The 21,934-nt window shown below is 41.7% G+C and overlaps 1 long non-coding RNA gene across 1 annotated transcript; it reads right to left on the minus strand.

Moving 5' to 3' along the window:
• Window positions 1–4,404: 4,404 nt before the first annotated feature.
• Window positions 4,405–7,762, minus strand: LOC137371697 (uncharacterized). The gene is made up of 2 exons (XR_010975274.1): window positions 7,585–7,762; window positions 4,405–4,603 (listed from the first exon to the last, which is right to left on the minus strand). It is a non-coding gene; the product is annotated as an uncharacterized lncRNA (long non-coding RNA).
• Window positions 7,763–21,934: the final 14,172 nt, after the last annotated feature.

Below are 21,934 nucleotides of genomic sequence, written 5' to 3' on the forward strand. Positions count from 1 at the left end.
GGTTAGGTCGTATATAGACCATGTTTTCCTGAATGTAATGAGCATGTGTGCCCTGCCCGTCATATTACATACTTAGGCGCACGTTTTGTGTATGAAAAATGGATGTGCCACCAATGATTTTTTAGGCCATTGTATTTATTCAGCAACTGTCTGGGACCAACCCACAATATTTATCAAAGAAGTAAAAGGAACTATGACTTACAGAAGTGGTGAAAGAGAAAATAAATATGGAAGATAGCGTATGAGAAATAAAGGTGCTTTGCAGCAGCTTTCTGAACTTTGGCTGAACCCAACTGTTTGGCAGTCTGCAGTAAGTATAGAATAAGAGGAGGCATTTGGGTTTCAATCCGTGCAGCTGACATCAAGCAGACAGCAAGCGTAATATCTTACTTTCTTGAGCCATATTGACACAAATTCAAATATATTTATTATTTATGAAAGTGAAACATGTACTTGAAATTTTGATATTTTTCATGAAAATAGAAGTGAACTGGTTTTATTAGTGTAAATAATTTGCAAACTCTTCACTGGGAAGTTAGAGATTGATTTTTTTTATTTTTCATACACTTTTATGTGATTCTGATGAAAATTAAAATCAAAGACAAAGAAAATTGATGTGACTGTTCAGCAGTTCATGTACTATATCAAACTGCACCTTCCAGTGCTGAACATTCATTTACTGTGACTCGCTAACAGTACAATGGGATTTGAATATATTTCTTTAAGTCTATATTTAAGTATCTTATTTCGGATGAGTGCCCATTCATACATTGATGCTTTCTGCTTTTTTTATATTATCAAACATTCTAATAATTCCAAGTTGAACGATAAAAGAGAAATAATTCAATTTAATGAGCCAGAATTTTCTATAAAAATAATCATCAGGCTAATGGCGCTCACCATTCTTAATGCACAAATTAGTCAGCAACTTTAAGTGAGGGCAAACGTGCAGTTAAACATGAAATACAGAGTTTCTATCCGAGATGTGCTGCTCCTGTAATAAGCTGCGTGAAAATGGCATCTAACCATCTGATTCACCATTCAAATGCTTAAAATGGCATAATGTTCCTGTACTTGCATGCTAGTTACTAACTAAACTTGCCACTGAAAGTTCTCCATTTCTGCCGAAGTACCCTTTATAATGGCATGAAAAGTATTAATTATTGCAAAGCAACCTCTCTGTCACTGAAAGTTAACTTTTACAAGTGTGGAGTCTCCTTCCTTCAGATTTTAATTGTTGTTGTAGATTTTTAAAATAAATGTAAATTAATTGTTTTTATACTTTTACTTTCTGTCTCTTTTTTGTCTTTCTCTTAACTTAGTCGTTCTCTCTTTATTTCACTTTCTGCATCTGATTTGACATCGAATTCACCATTCTAACTTAATGATACGTCCTCGTACAGACTCGGGTGCTGTTCATTAACAATTCTTCAATTTGATTGGTTAAGAAGATACACAGTTACTTGTCCTGTTCACACAGGTCACAGAGCAGGGAGGTTATGATGGAGCTGTATAAAATGCTAGTTAGGACACAGCTGAACTACTGTGTACAGTTCTGGTCACCACACTATAGGAAGGATGTGATTGCACTGGAGAGAGTGCAGAGGAAATTCACCAGGATGTTGCCTCGGCTGGAACATTTCAGCTATGAAGAGAAACTGGATAGGCTAGAATTGTTTTCCTTAGAGCAGAGAAGGCTGGGAGATGGGGGAGGGGGGGGGTACCTGATTGAGGTATACAAAATTATGAGGGGCATAGATAGGGTAGATAGGAAGAAACTTTTTCCCTTATCGGAGGTGTCAATCACCAGGGGTTATAGATTTAAGGTAAGGGGTAGGAGATTTAGAGGGGATTTGAGGAAATATGTTTTCACCCAGAGGGTGGTTGGAATCTGGAACACACCGCCTGAAGGGGTGGTAGAGGCAGGAACCCTCACAACATTTAAGAAGTATTTAGATAAGCACTTGAAACACAAAAGCATACAAGGTTACGGGCCAAGTGCTGGAAAATGGGATTAGAATAGATAGGTGCTTGACGGCTGGCATGGACACGATGGGCCAAAGGGCCTGTTTCTGTGCTGTATAACTCTATGAGGTCCCACATTCCCAGTAGAGGGCGCTGGGCCATTTTCATTTCCCACTTCCAACAACTTGCCATGCAAATACTCATGGAAATTAATCTGGTAAGAACAAGCCTAACAAACTGCAGGTGTCATTCATTCACTGCCTACAGTAAATTCTGTCCGCTTATGATTGAGAACAGCTTTACATTAAAGACATCACTGCTGATTTATGAATTCTGATCATAATTGAAACAATTAACACATGAGGGACCATTTCAATTTTTATGCTCAAACTGATATATTATCACTGTCATTGTTATGGCTACTTTTTATTCTCATTACTATGTCTACTTTTCATTTGCATTTCATGCCACATATATAGATCTGAAACAACAATATGTAGCTGTGTAATATTTTTGATGGTTACTTCAATAGTCAAGCTGCTGACAGTTTAAAGTGTACTGCCTCCAGATTTGTCTGGAATGAAAGCTACCCTGGAAGACAGTGTTCACTTAGATCAAAATTATTTCAGACCACAGTCTTTGTAGTGTCTACATTCGTCTAAAAAGAACTAGGCTTTGCAAATAATGCTTTCATCTAAAAGAACTATACTTTGCAAATAATGGTTTCTATCCCTGCAGCAAAGGTAAAGAGTACTAAAGTGTAAAATGATCCAAACGATCATGAATTGGTCTACTGTTGTTCCAATCAGTAAACTTAATGCATGTGAGCAATATTGTTGTTGTTGTTCTAGCTGTAATCCCAAAGGACCATAGGCATCTCTCTCCATTAGAGAGAGACAGTTGGTAATGTACAGCTTGAGGGACACCACTCCGCAAGCATGGGGCAAGGCGAGGAGGCAGGCCTCCATGAACTACCACAGCCGGTATGGGGATTGAACCTGCACTGTTTGCATCTTTCTGCATCACACTCTAATGACAGCAATAGCACTGTAATAAAATAATCCAGGATTTGCAAAAAATTGCATAATATTTTACATCCTTGGAAATGTATAATAGAATACATAATATAATGGAATTTAGCTCAGATTTATTGATGATAACTTAATCTGAAATTACTACTGCAAATTTTATAGAGGTTATTTTCAAAGTATTAATAATTGCCTCCTCCAACGTGCTGCCAAATTGGATTTATGGCAAAATAGTTGATAATTTGATTGATTTTGTACGGGTTCAAATTGTCCACTCTATGCTTATTTGGCCGGAAAATCTTTCCTGAAAAGTGTCGAAAATAATTAAAATTGCTAATTAGTAACAGGCAGATCCGGTTAACTTCAAACTGATGTGATTATCCGTCATCACTTTAGCCTTCTACTATAGGCAAAATGTAAACTCTTCAGATTAGGTTTAAAAGTTGACAGAAAACAAATTCTCTATTACCAAAATGGAATGTTAGAATAAAAGCATGCTCCAAAATTTCTGACACAAACATTTATAAATGTTTGTATATATTATTGGCCATTAAAATTTACAATATAATAAATCTTGCCCGTATTATATCATTGCATTTAATAGTGCTTCTGATAATGCAAGGCAGAGAGAAATAATCTTTGAGTATGATGATCCAATACAAGCAATATGTTTGTATTACAATCTTTTGCAATGCACACATAGCCTGAAAATGTCTGTGAACAGTGTTACAATCAAAACACTTTATTCGCTTGTAGCAAATTCCTGTATTCATTATTTTAACAAAGTTTAATCCATATATTTTAAATTAATTCTTCAATGCTGAAATAACAGATAAAATAATTTATTACAAACATATTAAGTGTCTATGCGATAACATTGCTCACAGTAAATTAAAGGTTTATGTCTACATGCACATAACAAAATCCACATTGCATGCATGGAACTCAAAACTCCCTCCTGTGCTTTTTGTGGTTGTGGTGGGGAAGATGAAGGGACAGCACCTGTGAACTCTGGCTGATGCTCTTCCTTACCCATGTTGACCCTATGGAGCATACCTCCATATGAGAGATTGCCTACTATCACCTGGCCATAAACTCTCGGGTCTGTTTCCCACATGGTCTTCGTTGCACCTCTTTTGTTTTCACACATTCTTCCGCAACACCATGTTTCTCATAGTTGGCACATATGTCTCCTGAAATCATGATGACCTTCTGTTGGTTTACAGTTAATGATGTAAGAATCATCTGTGAAGACAAGAGTGGAACTCTACTGAGTTCCTGAAATAAACTGAATGATTGTATCACAATGAGACCTTGAAAGATGATTCTATAATTTAAAAATAGCTTGACAAACTTGCATAATTATAATTGGAAAGCATATTACACAACACATTGTTGACAGAGGTCAGTGTTCAAATTACTTTAGAAATTTTATTACTTAATTTTCAATGATGATGCACATAACTGCTGATAGCCCTAAATGGGCATCATTTTGTTCTGGTGCCTTAAAGCAAATTCTGAAACTTTACTGAAAGATTTAACAGTACTCTTAAAGCTAATGTGCAGAATCTACGTTTTCACCATGCCATTCATCTTCTGTTCTGATAGACCTGTACAGCATGGGAAAAATTATAATTTGTGTTAGTGAAGCCTTTGGTGAGCTAATACAGGAATTTTCAATAATGACAGCTGACTTTTGTTTGCATTTTTTTCCTCCATCAGAAAGTATTTTCTCTCTTTTATTTCTATCCGTGCCTATCATCTTTTCATATGAGACATTTAATCAAAGCCCCGTCTGCCCTCTCAGGTGGTTGGTATAGATCCCGTGGCACTATTTGAAGAGCAGGGGGAGCCCTGGCCGGTATCTTTTCCTCAATCAACATCACTAAAAGCAAATTATCAGGTCATTATCACATTGTTGTTCGTGGGATCTTGCTGTGTGCAAATTGGCTGCTGCGTTTCCTACATTACAACAGCAACAACACTTCAAAAATAGTTAATTTGCTGTAAAGCACTTTGAGATATCCTGATTATATTTTCAACTCCCTCTACCACAGTGTGGCAGTCAGCCTATTATTACAGGAAGAGGAACTTTCAATAATGGTAGCTTGAAAAATTAGGAAAGATTCAATGAACAACTAACTACAAGAGCAAGAGTTGGTGCTGTTCGAGAGGCCAGGTGGTATTGACAATCATTTCCTCATCAATGAGAGCAAATTATCCATTCAGGGAACCAAGAAAAAGTAAACAGAGAGTGGAGAGAATTTGACCTTCAAAATAAGATTTACAGAGCTCTTCATCAACCTTTTCATGAAAACTAAAGCAAATTATTGTGGATGCTAGAAATCTGAAATAAAAACAGAAATGCTGGAAATGCTCAGCAGGTGAGGCAGCATCTGTGGAGAGAGAAAAATGTTACTGCTTTGACCTGAAATGTTAACTTTGTTTCTCAGTCCAGAGATGCGGCCTGACCTGCTGAGTATTTCCAGGATTTTCTGTTTATTTTCAACAGCAACAAGTTAGTTTCAAAAAGTTTTCAAAGCTTCTCTTGACCCACAGAAACTTAACTGAGCTTATGTTGAATATTCTACTGAAAGAAAGCAGGTACACTATTACAGTTTCAGGTTTTCATTCCATCAAACTGAGAACCTCTCCAACAGCAGGAAGTAATTCTGCTTGTCTATTCTGTACTGTGAGCTGCAAAATATCTTTGAGAGAGGCACAGCAAGAATCTATTACATAGGAAAGGAAGATAGAGGCCATCTTAGCCCATCCTCCATTGCATTAAGTCAGGCTAAACAATAGGTCAAGTAAAATGTAGATTGATAGGCGAGATTTTCAGACATCCCACTGTCAGAAATGGTGTCTCGTGCCCTGAAAATGGTTGAATGTAACTGACCCACCTTTCCCATTGACAGAACCTTCCTAATCGCGATGTGGGCGGTGCGCCAGCCGAAGACAGACAGTTGACCTTTTGCTGGACCTGGCGGTTGATCAGGCCTCTCAATATTGGGGTGGCCCAGAGCCTATGGGTTGCTTAGTGGTTCTTGCTTTCTTCTTGCAGCCCGCTAGCCCTATGTAAATGAGGCCCGGACTTCAAAATGAACTGCGCTTCCTGCATCACTGTGGTACCGCCAGCCGGTTGCCTGACAATCGCATGGAGATAATTTAATCTATACTGTTTTTGCAGGCCTTTATCTTGAAATTCATCTTGAGGGAAGGATCTGATTTCTTAGAGAAAGATAAGCCTCAATGACTTTACATTGATGACCAGAGGAAATGTTGTCAAGGGTTGTGTCCTGGAATTGATTATTTTCCATAAAGGAGGAATTTGAGCTGCTCGACGGGAATCCAGCAGGATGCAAGAGCTATCCATTTGGGAGCTGCAGTGAGAGGCCTGGTTCATATTAATGGACAGGCCTGATTAACATCTTGCCGGCCAGCTGTCCACCCAATACGGGCGTCCAATAGTGCTCACTGGCTCTGGGCCTATGGAGATTAGGTAATCCTGACCACCAGGCCAGCAGTCAGGAAAGTCATGTGGTGGAGTTCGGCAGGGTTTTGGAGCTGCAAAGGGTGTAATCATTGAGAGCAGCTGCCCAGTCTTTCTATGGCATGGGTATCCATCAGGTTTTCCTGAGCAAGGCATCCACAGCAGGCACCCCTCTCGGAAGGCAGTTAAAATGGTATCAGGGTCCTACCTACATGATACAGCCCCATTTTGCATATATTTGTGAGGCTTCCATTTGAGTCAGAAGTATTCAAATAGCAACAGGACAGGAAACAAGCGGCAAATGTACCACTTGGATTTAATCTCCTATTCTGCCTCATGATGTTTTACTTTGTTAAAGACACTATATAAATGAAAGTTAGTGTTGCACTTCCTGCTGACAAAGGAACTTCACCTGGTTATGCCCATTACAGCGTTGCACACGTACAAAACTATGTATGCTATCTCTGATGGTTGCAAGGATTATTTGCTTCCATAGTTTATTCACTAGCATTTTATCCAATACTGCCGCCAGGGTCATTTTAAAATAAAACCAAAGGTTGTGGTACGACAACAATATTAATTGAAAAGACTGAACACAACAGCTGTTTATATATTTAAAAATCATGGCAATGAACGTATAGGCCGCAATTTTCTGTGCCCTTTGGGGATGGGATGGGAGGTGGACTGGCAAAATGGTGAGGGAAAGCATCAGGGGGTATGCCCGATGTCTTCCTGATGCCATGCCATTTTGCCATCAGCGGGAAAGTTGGCAGCTCGGAAGCCTGCCAGGAGTCCAATTGAGTCATTTAAGTGGCCAATTAAGGACCACTTTCCACCTCTGTAGGCATTTTGCCCACGTCAGGAGGGCCCACTGCCACGTGGGGAGACCTCCCAGTGAAACATGGAGGATCTTAGCAGGCTCTGGGCCTTCCTTTAGAGGCACACCATGGTCCCACAGAGGGGGTCTCCCTGCAACCATGGCCGACCTTGCAGCAACAGTACAGCTGGTGCTTCATGACAACACCACAACCCATGCCCCCACCACACCCGACCACCCTGATCGCCGGGGCATATTAAAATATGTTAATGCCTACTTACCATGTAGGCCACAGCGATTCAGCCACCGCGTTCCAATATTTATGCGGGCGGCCGACAATGCCGCGCCTTCGAATTCTCATTTGGGGAAACGAGGCGTGATATCTGTGGGGAGGGTGGAGGAGGTGATTTTCTCTGCGTGAGAGGGGGGAGCAGGGCTACAACCCTGTGGATTGGTCGGGGGTGGGTGTTGATGGGAAGGGGTAAAGGACAAAGGTGCTGAACTTTGGCAGGGTAAGAGGTCAAAATCTCAATATCTGTATTCCAGGGGTCAGGGGTTGGGGGTGGGGGGTGGGAAGGGCAGGAATGTTGTGATATGCCATTGGTGGTGGTGGGGGGGTTGGTGGTGGAAGAATGCATGGGAAGACTTGTACATCGATTTTTTTAACTTTAATGTTACCGGCCTTTAAAAATTTAAAAGCTCTTTTTGGGCTCCAAGCCCTTTAAAAATGGAGCCGCATTTGCGCATTGGCGGATGCTATTGCCGGTGACGGCTCACCTGCCCCCTCCACGCATTGCGCGGGGCGGACTCCACGGCCATGCAAATGAGCCACCGCAATTGAAATCGCAGCGGCTCTGTAACATGGTCCCCGTGCGCGCGGGCCACTTTCTTTTACGTCCGTCGCCTCCTTCAGCGGCGGAGTCTTAAAATGCAGCCCAAAGTTTTACAGGCAAGTATTTTTAAATTAAGATTATGAAAATTATAATTTAATACCCTAAGAATAAGGTAAATAAAAGACTAATTCTTCTGGGCCATCGAACGTTAGAAAAGAGCAGTGCATCCAAAGTGCGATGTCCCTGATCGCTGGGCGTTCCTGTCTTGATCTTGAGACATCAATATCATGGTAAGAGGTTAAAATCAACTCTGGACGTCCTTCACCCTGACTCAATGACCCTCCCCCTCATCTAGTTGGGGCAGACCACTATGACATTTTTCTTCAGTCCACCAAGCACTGAAGACAGAAAATGCGGTAGGAGGTTAGGAACATGCTTGCCTTCTTATTAAATGGACTCATCTGGTGCAGGCTAAGCTCCACACCGCCATGAAAGCCCCTTGGAGACATGGAAATCTCAGTCCCTGCCCCCTTTTTTCTGAATTTTGAAATCGCCTTATATGCCAACAGGTAAAAGACATAGCAGAAAATTGCTAAATCAAATCTAAAAATATGATAGTGAAAATGCAAATTTCCAATAAAAAGGTTTACAAATGTACATACTAAATCTGTTGAAATATTTTCCATTTCACTGTAAATTCTGCTTTATCAATTGACATCTTAGTTCTCTGTCATATTGAACATGTTTTAATCAACGTCTGATAACACTGCAGCAACAGAAAGGATAGCAGTGACAATTAGTAATGTGAAATTGTAATTATAAAGGTGATTAAATTAATGAGAATTAATCTATATTCTTGATAGTTCTGTTTGTCAATTAAGTGATTAATCTGTAGTCCTTACATGAGCAACGCTCAAGTTGTGCATGTAGAAAAAAGAAATCTACATAAGTGTGGATAACACGAGGCAGGATCTTCCCTTGGGCTTCCGGACCCCCACATCGAAACCAAATGCGAGTCCCGATCCTGCACTTGCCGGCAGAGAGACTGGATCAGCAATATTCCCAGAGGCGGCCTCTCAACTGGCCGCCTCTATGCTCACTGTCCTATAAGGGACGGGCTCCATAAGAACATAAGAAAAAAGAGCAGGAGTAGGCCCTTTGGCTCCTTGAGCCTGCTCTGCCATTCAATAAGATCATGGCTGATCTGATCATGGCCTCAACTCTATTTTCCTGCCTGCCCCCCCATAACCCTTGACTCCCCTGTAGATCAAAAATCTGTCCAACTCAGCCTTGAATATATTCAATGACCCAGCCTCGACTACTCTCTGGGGTAGAGAATTCCAAAGATTAACATCCCTCTGAGAGACGAAATTCCTCCTCAGCTCTTAAATGGGTGACCATTTATTCTGAAACTGTGCCCCCTAGTTCTAGATTCCATCATGAGGGGAAACATCCTCACGGCATCAACTGTCAAGCTCCCTCATTCATCTAAATGCCAATGAGTATAGGCCCAACCTGCTCCCGATGCTGCCGGGAGAGGTGGGCGCTGCTGAGGTTGCCTCAACATGGAAGGGTCCTCAGAGGGGTAAAATTAAATTTATGGCCTGAATTTTACTAGCATGCTGCAAATTGAGGCGGCGTGCTTTTAAGTTGGCGGTCCGCCCACGCAGACCAGCCACCGCTGAGCCCCTGTGATTATTTGCACAGGGGCTCATGTAAATGAAGGGGACGGAGTTGCGGCGCCATTTTAAAAGATTTCAAGCCCTGATAGATCATCTGAATGTTTAAAGGGAACATTACCTTTAATTTAAATAAAAACAGTAAAGTTCACATCAAAGACCCTCTTCCACCCCTCCAATCATCAAACAATAAATTTATTTCCCTCTCCCCACTCCGAAAATATATTTTTGCCAGTCCCAACCTTTCATCCACAAACTTTATGATCTTTGCCCTTCAACCTCTTCCCACCATCCCCTCAGCCAATGGAATTAGTTTTCTCCACTCCCCCCACCACCCCGACCTAAAAATTACAGTCCTCCCCCGTCCCCACCAGTGTCTCACCTTATATCCCCAAATGCGGATCCGAAGACACGGGACTTATGGCCACCGGGCAGAATATCAGCATGGGACAGCCTCCCAGTCCAGGTAAGTTCATTAACATGCATTTGAATTAATTTTATTGTGTAAATGAAGGCTCTGGCATCATGTGTCGGGGAGGCCACACCGAGGCCTCGCCGCTGGTAAAATGCGGCAGGTCTTCTTTGCGTCGGGGGGTCAAGGCGGGCCTCTCCTGGAAGAACTTTCCCCTCCCCCCCACCCCACAACCCCCGATGTCGGAGGGCTAGTAAAATTCAGCCCTATATATCAGAGAGATCCATCCAGTAGGCCCTTCAGATTGGAGGGGAAACCCACTGCTCCCTCTTTGGGGCATGGATCTTCCGGCTGCGATGTCACCCAGCAATCCCCCCACCCCCCCCGCCCCGCGACTCCCCTGAACTGCCGCAAGGAGGCTGCCTCCATTAAGCTGGCAGCCTCCACACAAACAAGGAGCCAAATGCCAGTGCGCCCTCTAAGTTGCCCCAAATTGGAACCTCCATTCAGCAGGCATCCAATCCGGTTCCCTGCCCACCCGCAGGAAACTTCCCCAGCAACATGAATACATCAGGGAGCCTCCAAAGTGGCTCCCCTCTATTTTCCTGTCTCCCTATCACCACCCACCCCCCCCCCGCCCCCACAAGCCCACCACCCTGATGCTAGGAAAATTCAGCCCATGGTAACTGAGATGCCAACATGCGTGATGCCAATATCGTCACCTTCTATAAGAACAAGGGTGACCGTGGTGACTGCAACAACTACCGTGGAATCTCCCTGCTCAGCATAGTGGAGAAAGTCTTCGCTCGAGTTGTTTTAAACAGACTCCAGAAACTGGCTGAGCGTGTCTACTCTGAGGCACAGTGTGGCTTTCCAGCAGAGAGATTCATCTTCGCCAGCTACAGGAGAAATGCCACGAACGACAGAAGCACCTCTACATTGCTTTCATTGATCTCACCAAAGCCTTTGACCTCGTCAGCAGATGTGGTTTCTTCAGACTACTGGCAAAGATTGGATGTCCACCAAAGCTACTAAGTATCATCATCTTGTTGTAGGGTATTCACAAGCGTGAGGCACCTGCAGTAAATATTATACTGTTTAAATGTTATTTGAGTAACCAGTAACGTATAATCTTAGTGAACAATGAAGAGGTTGCAAGGCATCATGGGGCTTAGCCAACTTGACCACATTCCACACAGGAGCTGAGTAGCATAAATTCAAACAAAGACTCATTAAATGGAAAGCAGATGTCCTTGTGGAAAGCTGACAAAGGTACCAGCCTGTAACAAGGTCAAGATAAAATGGTATGCGTACATGAGAACCAAGGATAATGGATAAGAGGGAATGGAAAACATCATGAGTAATCCCCTATCTGTCTATGGGCCGGTTGTGCAGTCCCTCCATGCCTAGTAACCACTTCTATAGGCTCTAATAATCAATGTATATAATATATAATCGTTGTGATTGGACCATGTCCAGCCAGGATGGGCTGAGTAACTGTTTGAAAATGTATAAGTATTGATGATTTTCTTTGTTCGGTGGAGAGGCATCTGGACAGCCCAGTGACCTGCTCCCCGCTGGCGTAACTAAATAAACTGTTTGGCATTGGAGCAGACCTGAGTGTCGAGTGATTCTTCTAGATTCATTCCCGCTAACAACCTCATTCCATGACAATATGAAAGGCACAATTCAGCATAGCGGCGCCTCATCAGACCCCTTTCCTATCCTGAGTGGCGTGAAACAGGGCTGTGTTCTCGCACCTACACTGTTTGGGATCTTCTTCTCCCATGCTGCTCTGTTCAAGTCTTCAGAAGAAGGAATTTTCCTCCACACAAGATTAGATGGCAGGTTGTTCAACCTTGCCCATCTTAGAGCGAAGGCCAAAGTACAGAAAGTCCTCATCAGGGAACTCCTCTTTGCCGACGATGCTGCATTAACATCTCACGCTGAAGAGTGTGTGCAGAGACTCATCAACAGGATTGCGGCTGCCTGCAATGAATTTGGCCTAACCATCAGCCTCAAGAAAACGAACATCATGGGACAGGACGTCAGAAATGCTCCATCCATCAATATCGGCAATCACGCTCTGGAAGTGGTTCAAGAGTTCACCTACCTAGACTCAACTATCACCAGTAACCTGTCTCTCGATGCAAAAATAAACAAGTGCATGGGAAAGGCGTCCACTGCTTTGTCCAGATTGGCCAAGAGAGTGTGGGAAAATGGCGCACTGACATAGAACACAAAAGTCCAAGTGTATCAAACCTGTGTCCTCAGTACCTTGCTCTATGGCAGCGAGTCCTGGACAACGTATGTCAGCCAAGAGCGACGTCTCAATTCATTCCCTCTTCGCTGCCTCAAGAGAATCCTTGGCATCAGGTGGCAGGACCGTATCTCCAACACAGAAGTCCTTGAGGCGGCCAACATCCTCAGCATATACACCCTACTGAGCCAGCGGCGCTTGAGATGGCTTGGCCATGTGAGCCGCATGGAAGATGGCAGGTTCCCCAAGGATGCATTGGACAGCGAGCTCGTCACTGGTATCAGACCCACCAGCCGCCCATCCATGTCTCTGCATTAAAGACGTCTACAAACGCGACATGAAGTCCTGTGACATTGATCACAAGTCATAGGAGTTAGTTGCCAGTGATCGCCAGAGCTGGCGGGCAGCTATAAAGGCAGGGCTAAAGTGTGGCGAGTCGAAGAGACTTAGCTGTTGGCAGGAAAAAAGACAGAAGTACAAGGAGAGAGCCAATTTTATCTGCAGTGCCTGTGGAAGAGTCTGTCACTCTAGAATTGGCCTTTATAGCCACTCCAGGCACTGCTTCACAAACCACTGACCACCTCTAGGCACTTATCCATTGTCTCTCGAGGCAAGGAGGCCAAAGAAGAAGAAGAGGTAACTGAGAAACAGTTCAAATATAACCTGTAGGGACATGCCTTATTATGAATTGGCATCACTCCAGTTGGTTAATTTTGTGCACCTGCCACACACAAGCCACCATGATGGTGGTGTGACTATTATCACCAAATCACAGCATAGTCTCTCCCTCTACTGCTACTTTGAGCACCACACCTGGTTCCACCCCTCTCAGTCAGCAGGGGAAGTAGAGAAGGAGGAAATACAAAATGTAGCCCTGTCTAACAGGTATGATATACTTGCAACCTGCAAGATTAAGGAAGATGGGGATGATGACAGAATGTTAACCAAGGCCTCACAGAGCAAGAGAAAATTCAAGAGGGGAAGTAGAATGGGAATGGTTTAGTCTTAGGAAATGTGATAATTGGAGGGATAGAGGGAAATATTTGAGGTCACAATTGAGAATTCAGGAGGGTATGTTGCCAGCGTAAGCCATTTTGAATCGGCTTGAAAGTAAGTTGGAAGGTGAAAAGCAAGAATCAGTTGTTGTGGTCCATGTTGCAACCAATGATGTAAGAAAGGACCGAGAGGAGGTCCTGCTAAAGGAATAGCAGGAGCTAGGAATTAAATTAAAAAGTTGTACTGTCTATTAAATTATTGCATGTGACTAAAACAGTGCCAAAGAAGCCATGCTTCAATCTAGTGAACAATTTCTATTGGACATCACTAAACTAGGGAAGCAATAGCAATAATTGGCACAATTATTTAGATGTAGTAATTCAATAAAGAAAGGAATAGTTTGAGAGGATTGACAGGCAATATATCAATTCCTATCTTGAATAAAGGAGACAGAGCTAACCAAGGGATCTATAGACCAGTTAGCTAAATATTAGTGGTAGGAAAGATACTAAACTTTTTGCTAAAAGATCAGATAACATTCCATCTAGAGACAAAGAATCTAATAAAACAATAGCATGGATTTTTAAAAGGAATGTCTTGTTTAGCCAACCATTGAATTCTTTGAAGAAATAAGATAAAGAGTGCACAAAGGCAATGCATTGGATGAGGTATAAATGGTCTTTTAGAAGGTCTCCGATAAGTTGCCGCATAAGAGACTCATGACAATGGAGATGGCATAGATTGAAAGATGGCTACAAAGTAGAAAAACAGCGGGTAGGAGGTAAGGGAAGTTTCTCGAGCTGTCAGAAAGTGGTATCACATAGAATTGGTGCTGGGCCGACTGTTCACCATATACATAAATAATTTGGACTCAGGAATTAGATGTATGATGTCAAAATTGCAGATGATGCTAAGTTGGGGGGAGCTTGGCTACTAATATGGTAGATTATGCCACACCAAATCCGTCTGAGCCATCAATCTTGTCATTGCTGACTTATATTGGCTCCCAGTGCGCGGATACCAAATACTTTATGGCTTTGTATAATTGTAAGCTGTTGTTGCTTTGAAGAGATAGAAAGTTAATTCCACAAAATAATTTATACAGTTTCATGGCCATTGTCTTTTGAATTATTGTCTTTACACCTGAGTTTTATATTCAAAGAAATATTTCAACAGTTTAATCACATGCACATATAAGCAGAGAGACCACATAGTTTTCCTGCAGTACCTGTAACGAGATACCGTGATTGAAGTAAAAATGAGAAACAGTCACCTGCAGTGGAATACTGGCCATGTGAATCATCAACTCAATTAATTATGGTACCTTCCAACAACATCTTCGAAAGTTTAATTTGTAAGTTTGTTCAGAGCAACTAAAAGACAAATGTCAACCTCTTGTACACTGTGGACCATGAACGTAATTTGCAACAGATTTAGATAGCTCATTAAGTCCATTTGTACCAATCCCCAACTGCAAGGTCCACCTCAGCTACAACATAAGGATTCCAGATGGCATAGTAGCAAACCAAATGGTAGTTGATGTATTACAGTATAATAGAAGATATGAGATTGCTGTACTACTCCTTTTTCTTATAGTCTTTCTGTATTTCAAGGTATTTTTATTATCATCATGAATGTATTGAATTTCTCTGCACCTTCTCACATCCATTTTCTTTCCTTATTATCTAGAAGATTGGTGATTTGCTAATTTAATCAAGCACAGAAAAATCCACAATAACAGTGTAATAACATTGTCATTCTTCTCTCTTTTTATTTTGTATTCTAAATCACATTAGTCGTTTTACTGAAATTGTCCATTCAAATTATACCACTAGTTCAATCAGAGCATTATCATGGCTGATATCACAGGTTGTGTCATGCCATGTAGCCTCACACCAATGAGAGAGTTTTGCTGAAGAATGATATGCATGGGCATTTTACATTAAAGAAAGGATATCTTACTGATAAGTAAATATATTATGATTAGCATGATATTCACTTTTCTGTAAATATTGTTTGCTCTTATAGACCTGATTCATTGTATTCAAAAATGCACTGCTGTACGCTGAAATGGTTTTATTTATAGTAGTTATTCAAAAGACAGATTTGAATTTGACTGTGTATCAAACATCTATATTAATCTTATTTGTACTGTGTGTCTCCTTAAAAATTCACATCAGCTTGACAATGTGTCTCAACTATTATTTTAAAATTTGATCCCTAGTAAATGTGTTGGTTTCATTAAAGAAAGAGATCTAAATATATTATATACAAATATACATATAATCTTTCTGACGTTGTCTTAAAGTACCTCTCAAAACATGCTTCAGCTTCTACGTTATCCAATATATGGCAACATTTATGTTGTGCAGTACTGTGTGAGATGGAATTAAATGGGGATTCACTGGATTCTTTGTATGACAATAAATAGTTTCCAGATGTGGTAAATTAAGCTTTATTTTCTTTCTTTTAAAAATGACAAAATCCAGTAGGAATAATTTAACCAATTAAGATCTTTATTTCATTTTACAATGGGGAAAGATTCAACATGTTGGGCTGAATTTTATTCAGGCGCTGTGCTCCGTGGCAGCGCCCTTTAAATACAGCGGCATGCCTGTATTCAGTGGCAGCCACCGAGACCCCGCAATATTACACATGGGGGCTCATTTAAATAGAGGAGGAAGAGTGGACACCCCCAATGACGTAGAGGGGGCGGCCGCTGCATCCCCGGCAAAGGGCTTTAAGCCCTTCCAATTATTTTTAAGTTTTAAATGGAAAACATTACTGATTTTTATTAAATATAAAATTACGTGATGGAGGCCCTTCCCCAATCCCCCCAATGGAGTTCCGAAGGAGCGCGAAGGCTGAACAGAGGCCGTAAAATCGGTGTGGGACGGCAGGTAAGTCAATTTGAATATATTTAATGGCAATCTACATATGGAGATGAAGGGCCCGCCACCAGGCAGCAGGGGGGACCGCACCAAGGCCCCCAGCCACCGGTAATATGCGGCGGGCCCTTCTCAACGTCGTTTGTTTTTGAAACACCTGCCATATTAAAATTCAGGAAATATTTTATATTAATGGGTTGATATTATAAGAAGTGCACAATCGAACAAAGTAGGCCTCGGCTCCTTCTTTCTTCCTCATTATGAACATGAAGCCTATGGAGTCTTTACATTTTTTAACTGTAAGATTATTACTTTAAAGACGAGTTCCTGCATTTTCTAACAAAATTTTACATTCATGTTTACAATGCAGTATATTTCAAATGACATAAACAGAACATGTGTTGCAGAATATTTTTAATTCTAATACTATCCCTTGTTAATAGTGAAATTTTTAACTAGATTATTTCTCATGTGTGTTAAGCAGTGAAGCACTTCAGTTGTCTCTGAATTTAAATGTGAACTTCCATCTGTTGTATGTTTTGATGTTTTACTATGCTAAAGGTGCTACATAAATGCAAGTAGGTGTTGAAGCAGGATTATGTAAGTGATGATCATAGAAACATACATTTAAGAACTTTGGAATATTTTCTCTATTAAATGACAAGTAATATAGCTCTAACACCTAGATGTTGTAATTATTACTACCTGCATATGGTTCACACTGTGATTTTCTAACTACTTCATGTATATTCTCTTAATTGTTGTTGTATCTTATATTTTTCAAGATAATAGCTGTAATGTAGAATTATTTTATGAAGTGTATTGTATGATAAATATAATTAAAACCAGACTTAATCTACATTGGAAAATATTTGGCAAATAACAAACAGCTGTGTTTTTACAAAAAAAACTAACATGGTTCTACCAGTTAAAAACAGAATAAGAAAGCTGTACTTTTGTTTATTCTGGAGAAAAAATATACATACACACTGAAATATCGTTTTTTTTTAAAATAGCTTTCCAAGAAATCTCACTCTGAAGCAAAACACCTGCGTCTACATCAACACTTCAATTTAACATGCCATCCACAGCAGTGAGCTAAGCCTGACCCTCTAACCTCCTGTGACTTTCTGTCCACCTGGCAAAATGCTCAGCTCAGCCCACAGAGTACAACATAATCTGCAAGCATCCAGTACAGTTGACATTTCAGAAAGTGCCTGCTTCATCACATCACACTTTCCCTTGCACTCGACATGTGGTTTGACTTTGCACCCAATTTTCCTCTTGAGGACTTAGTTAGCACAAAGCAGCACCTGTTTTACATTAGCATACTGGCAGCACGGAAAACCTGATAGAAATGTTCAATGCTACTTATAGCTGATCAAATAATTTCAGCTGTCATAATTTTTGCTCAAAAAGTTCAAGGTATTGTATCTTTCAAAATAAAAGGTTTGAGGATGCAGTCTACTTCAGACATATATGGCATTGCTAATAACATTACAATCTCGAAGCACCTGAAAGATGTTTATCCTTATGACAAACAGATTTTTGCCATTCTTCAGTGATAAAACGAATGTGAAAACTTGAGTGGTCTGCAGAAATGGCCTTGGAGGGCATGCAAGGTTTTCTGGGGTTGCCCTTTTGTAGCCTGGTTAAATCTCATGGTTCCAGTTGTCGGAATGATTTGTAGACTTGTCTAATGTTAGGGAGATACCTGCTGTGCATCCTGTTCCCAGTGGAGTGAGTATAAGCATCTGCCTACATGCCCATCAGAAAGATTTTTTTAAAAAGCAAAAATAATTCCTCATCAAACTGGACACCAGAAACACAGTTTTCACTTTTAGTTCATGTTAATTGCATCGTTTAACCTTAGCTTTAGCCATACAGACATTTTGATTAATTTTATTATGCGACAACTCCTTCCATTAAACACCTCTAAAATATGTGGTCTTAAAACACCTGCTTTTGATCTAAAGAAATAGCTTAGGATTACAAAAAGTGTTCTGAACCTAGGTGTAATAGTGATTAATGCTCTTTGCTAGGAATATGCTTGTGTTATTTCAGTATGTGAATAGAACAGATAAATACAAGTTGGTGAATTGCAAGATTTATTCTATGTCACTGAATTGATTAGGAGGAAGCCAAAAAGGTTTGTGATGGTTATGTGCAAAACATGCACCGAAGCATTTAGTATATCATATGGGGCAGTTGTGCTGCTTATGTGCTCGAGTGCACCTGAGAAACAGATGCATTGTCATCTAATTTCTAGACCACTGTAACCTCTTCAGTGGAATAGATTAAATCCTTCAGCCCACTTGTACTTATCTGTTCTAATCACATACTGTAATATAGCAAACATATTCCTAGCTTGGAGACCAGAGCAGAAAAATAGGTGTCCAGGGTTTGTGCCTGAAACAGGCATTAGGCCCTTTACATATGTAAATAGGGTCCTTATGCTTTTGCAAAATTGGGCTTCCCTGAATGTAGCCTTTGGAGGGCCATTTGCATGCAGGAAAATGTCGTCTATATGTGGCCTAACCAACGATCCTTACAGGAACCACTACCAGCTACCACAAAACAGGTAAACTTTTTTTTAACTACTTACCTGAATGTGAAGCTGGGAGGTGCAGAATGCTCCTCCAGACTCCACTGTCTTGCCAAAGACCGTTGCCGGCCACTTCCCTGCCTCTCGATTGACCTAACCACCACCACATCCCTCCAATCTGCCCCTTCCCTCTCCCCTGGTCATCCCTCCCTCCCCAATCACTTGCCCCTCCCTTGTTATATCACTCTTTTCCTCCCGATCCTACCTGAGAGCTGCTGCCAATGTCGCAGTGGACTGGGTTGCCCAGCAGAATTTGTAATCCACAGCAAGTCTGATGTTACTGGGTTCCACCCTATTTTCCAACCACTGCCAAATTCTGCCGCGTTTACATAATAGAAGAATGCAACTCCTACCCTCAGTATTTCACTCCATCTGGTACATCTTGCAAACCATTTTGCCTTGGATATAATTAAATAAATAAGTAAAGCAATATATATAGAGGAGTATTGAGCATGCCTGCTGTTTTAAAACAGCAGATGCTATGACTCACTATGAGACATACCATCCGAGATCTGCTAGTGAATATTATTTCTCTACAAAGTTTGAACTTCCCATGTTGTTTTAACAAATCCCACTTGGTATTCACTTGTGCACAGTGACATCATATTCAGGTTGAAACAGCATGAATAATACTTAAATGGAAAAGTATTTGATAGCTGAATATTTGAAGTTACATGGACAAATTTGACAGAAAACCTGTATAAATATTCCCAGCTCTATTTTTGATGTGTTCGGCTAATTAAAATTTCATTCATTCTTATGCGAGTGGCTGCACACCTGAGTAGGGGGCGCAAACTCTTGAGAGGGTAGGACAAATGCAAGTTAGCCTGCACTGCTTAAACAATCCGAGCCTCTTAAAGGGGAGATGCATTTTGCTGAAGCAGGTACTGGAACACATTAAGAGTAAGTTGGACCTGGGAAAGACAAAGAAATAGCACCACATGACAGAAAGCAGGCTTCAAGATCCTCCGACACAGCACGAGAGACCTTGGTGCAGAAGGTGGACAGGAGATAGAGGCCCTCTATCCACAGGGAGGAGGTCCTCCAGACAAACTCTGAGAAGGCAATGGGAGCAGTGGGGTGATGTGGAGTAGTGGTAATATCACTGAACTAGTAATCTAGAGACCCAGGCTAATCCCCTGGGGACACGGGTTCAAATCCCACCACAGCAGTTGGTGGAATTTAAATTCAATTAATTAATAAAAATCTGGAATTGAAAGCTAGTCTCAGTACATAGAACATAGAACATACAGCACAGAACAGGCCCTTCGGCCCACAATGTTGTGCCGATCCTTTGTCCTCTGTCAAGGACAATTTAATCTATACCCCATCATTCTCCTTTATCCATATACCTATCCAAAAGCCTTTTGAAAGTCCCTAAAGTTTCTGACTCAACAACTTCCCCGGGCAAGGCATTCCATGCCTCGACCACTCTCTGGGTAAAGAACCTTCCCCTGACATCCCCCTTATATCTCCCACCCTTCACCTTAAATTTATGACCCCTTGTAACGCTTTGCTCCACCCGGGGAGAAAGTTTCTGACTGTCTACCCTATCTATTCCCCTGATCATCTTATAAACCTCTATCATGTCACCCCTCATCCTTCTCCTTTCTAATGAGAAGAGGCCTAGAATGTTCAGCCTTTCCTCGTAAGACTTATTCTCCATTCCAGGCAACATCCTGGTAAATCTCCTCTGCACCCTCTCCAAGGCTTCCACATCCTTCCTAAAATGAGGCGACCAGAACTGCACACAGTACTCCAAATGAGGCCTTACCAAGGTCCTGTACAGCTGCATCATCACCTCACGGCTCTTAAATTCAATCCCTCTGCTAATGAACGCTAACACCCCATATGCCTTCTTCACAGCCCTATCCACTTGAGTTGCAACTTTCAATGATCTATGCACATAGACCCCAAGGTCTCTCTGCTCCTCCACATGCCCAAGAACCCTACCGTTAACCCAGTATTTTGCATTCATGTTTGTCCTTCCAAAATGGACGACCTCACACTTTTCAGGGTTAAACTCCATCTGCCACTTTTCAGCCCAGCACTGCAACCTATCCAAGTCCCTTTGCAGACGACAATAGCCCTCCTCGGTATCCACAACTCCACCAACCTTTGTATCATCTGCAAATTTACTGACCCACCCTTCGACTTCCTCATCCAAGTCGTTAATAAAAATCACAAACAGGAGAGGACCCAGAACTGATCCCTGCGGCACGCCACTGGTAACTGGGCTCCAGGCTGAGTATTTACCATCTAAGACCACTCTCTGCCTTCTATCAGTTAGCCAATTCTTAATCCAACTGGCCACATTCCCCACTATCCCATGCCTCCTGACTTTCTCCATAAGTCTACCATGGGGGACCTTATCAAATGCCTTACTAAAATCCATGTACACCACATCCACTGGTTTACCCTCATCCACTTGCTTGGTCACCTGCTCAAAGAATTCAATCAGGCTTGTGAGGCAAGACCTACCCCTCACAAAACCGTGCTGACTGTCCCGAATCAAGCAGTGTCTTTCCAGATGCTCAGAAATCCTATCCCTCAGCACCTTTTCCATCAACTTGCCTACCACCGAAGTAAGACTAACTGGCCTGTAATTCCCAGGGTTGTTCCTATTCCCTTTCTTGAACAGGGGCACAACATTTGCCACCCTCCAATCACCTGGTACCACCCCCGTCAGCAGAGAAGATGAAAAGATCATTGCCAGCGGCTCTGCAATTTCATCCCTTGCTTCCCATAACATCCTTGGATATACCCCGTCAGGCCCGGGAGACTTGTCTATCTTCAAGTTATTCAAAAACCCCAACACATCTTCCCTCCTAACGAGCACTTCCTCGAGCTTACCAGTCTGCTTCCCACCGTCCTCTTCAGTAATACACCCCTTCTCATTCGTAAATACCGAAGAGAAGTACTCATTCAAAACCTCACTTATCTCTTCCGGCTCAACAC

The sequence above is a fragment of the Heterodontus francisci genome, chromosome 7 (assembly GCF_036365525.1).
Source record: "Heterodontus francisci isolate sHetFra1 chromosome 7, sHetFra1.hap1, whole genome shotgun sequence".
Lineage (NCBI taxonomy): Eukaryota > Metazoa > Chordata > Chondrichthyes > Heterodontiformes > Heterodontidae > Heterodontus > Heterodontus francisci.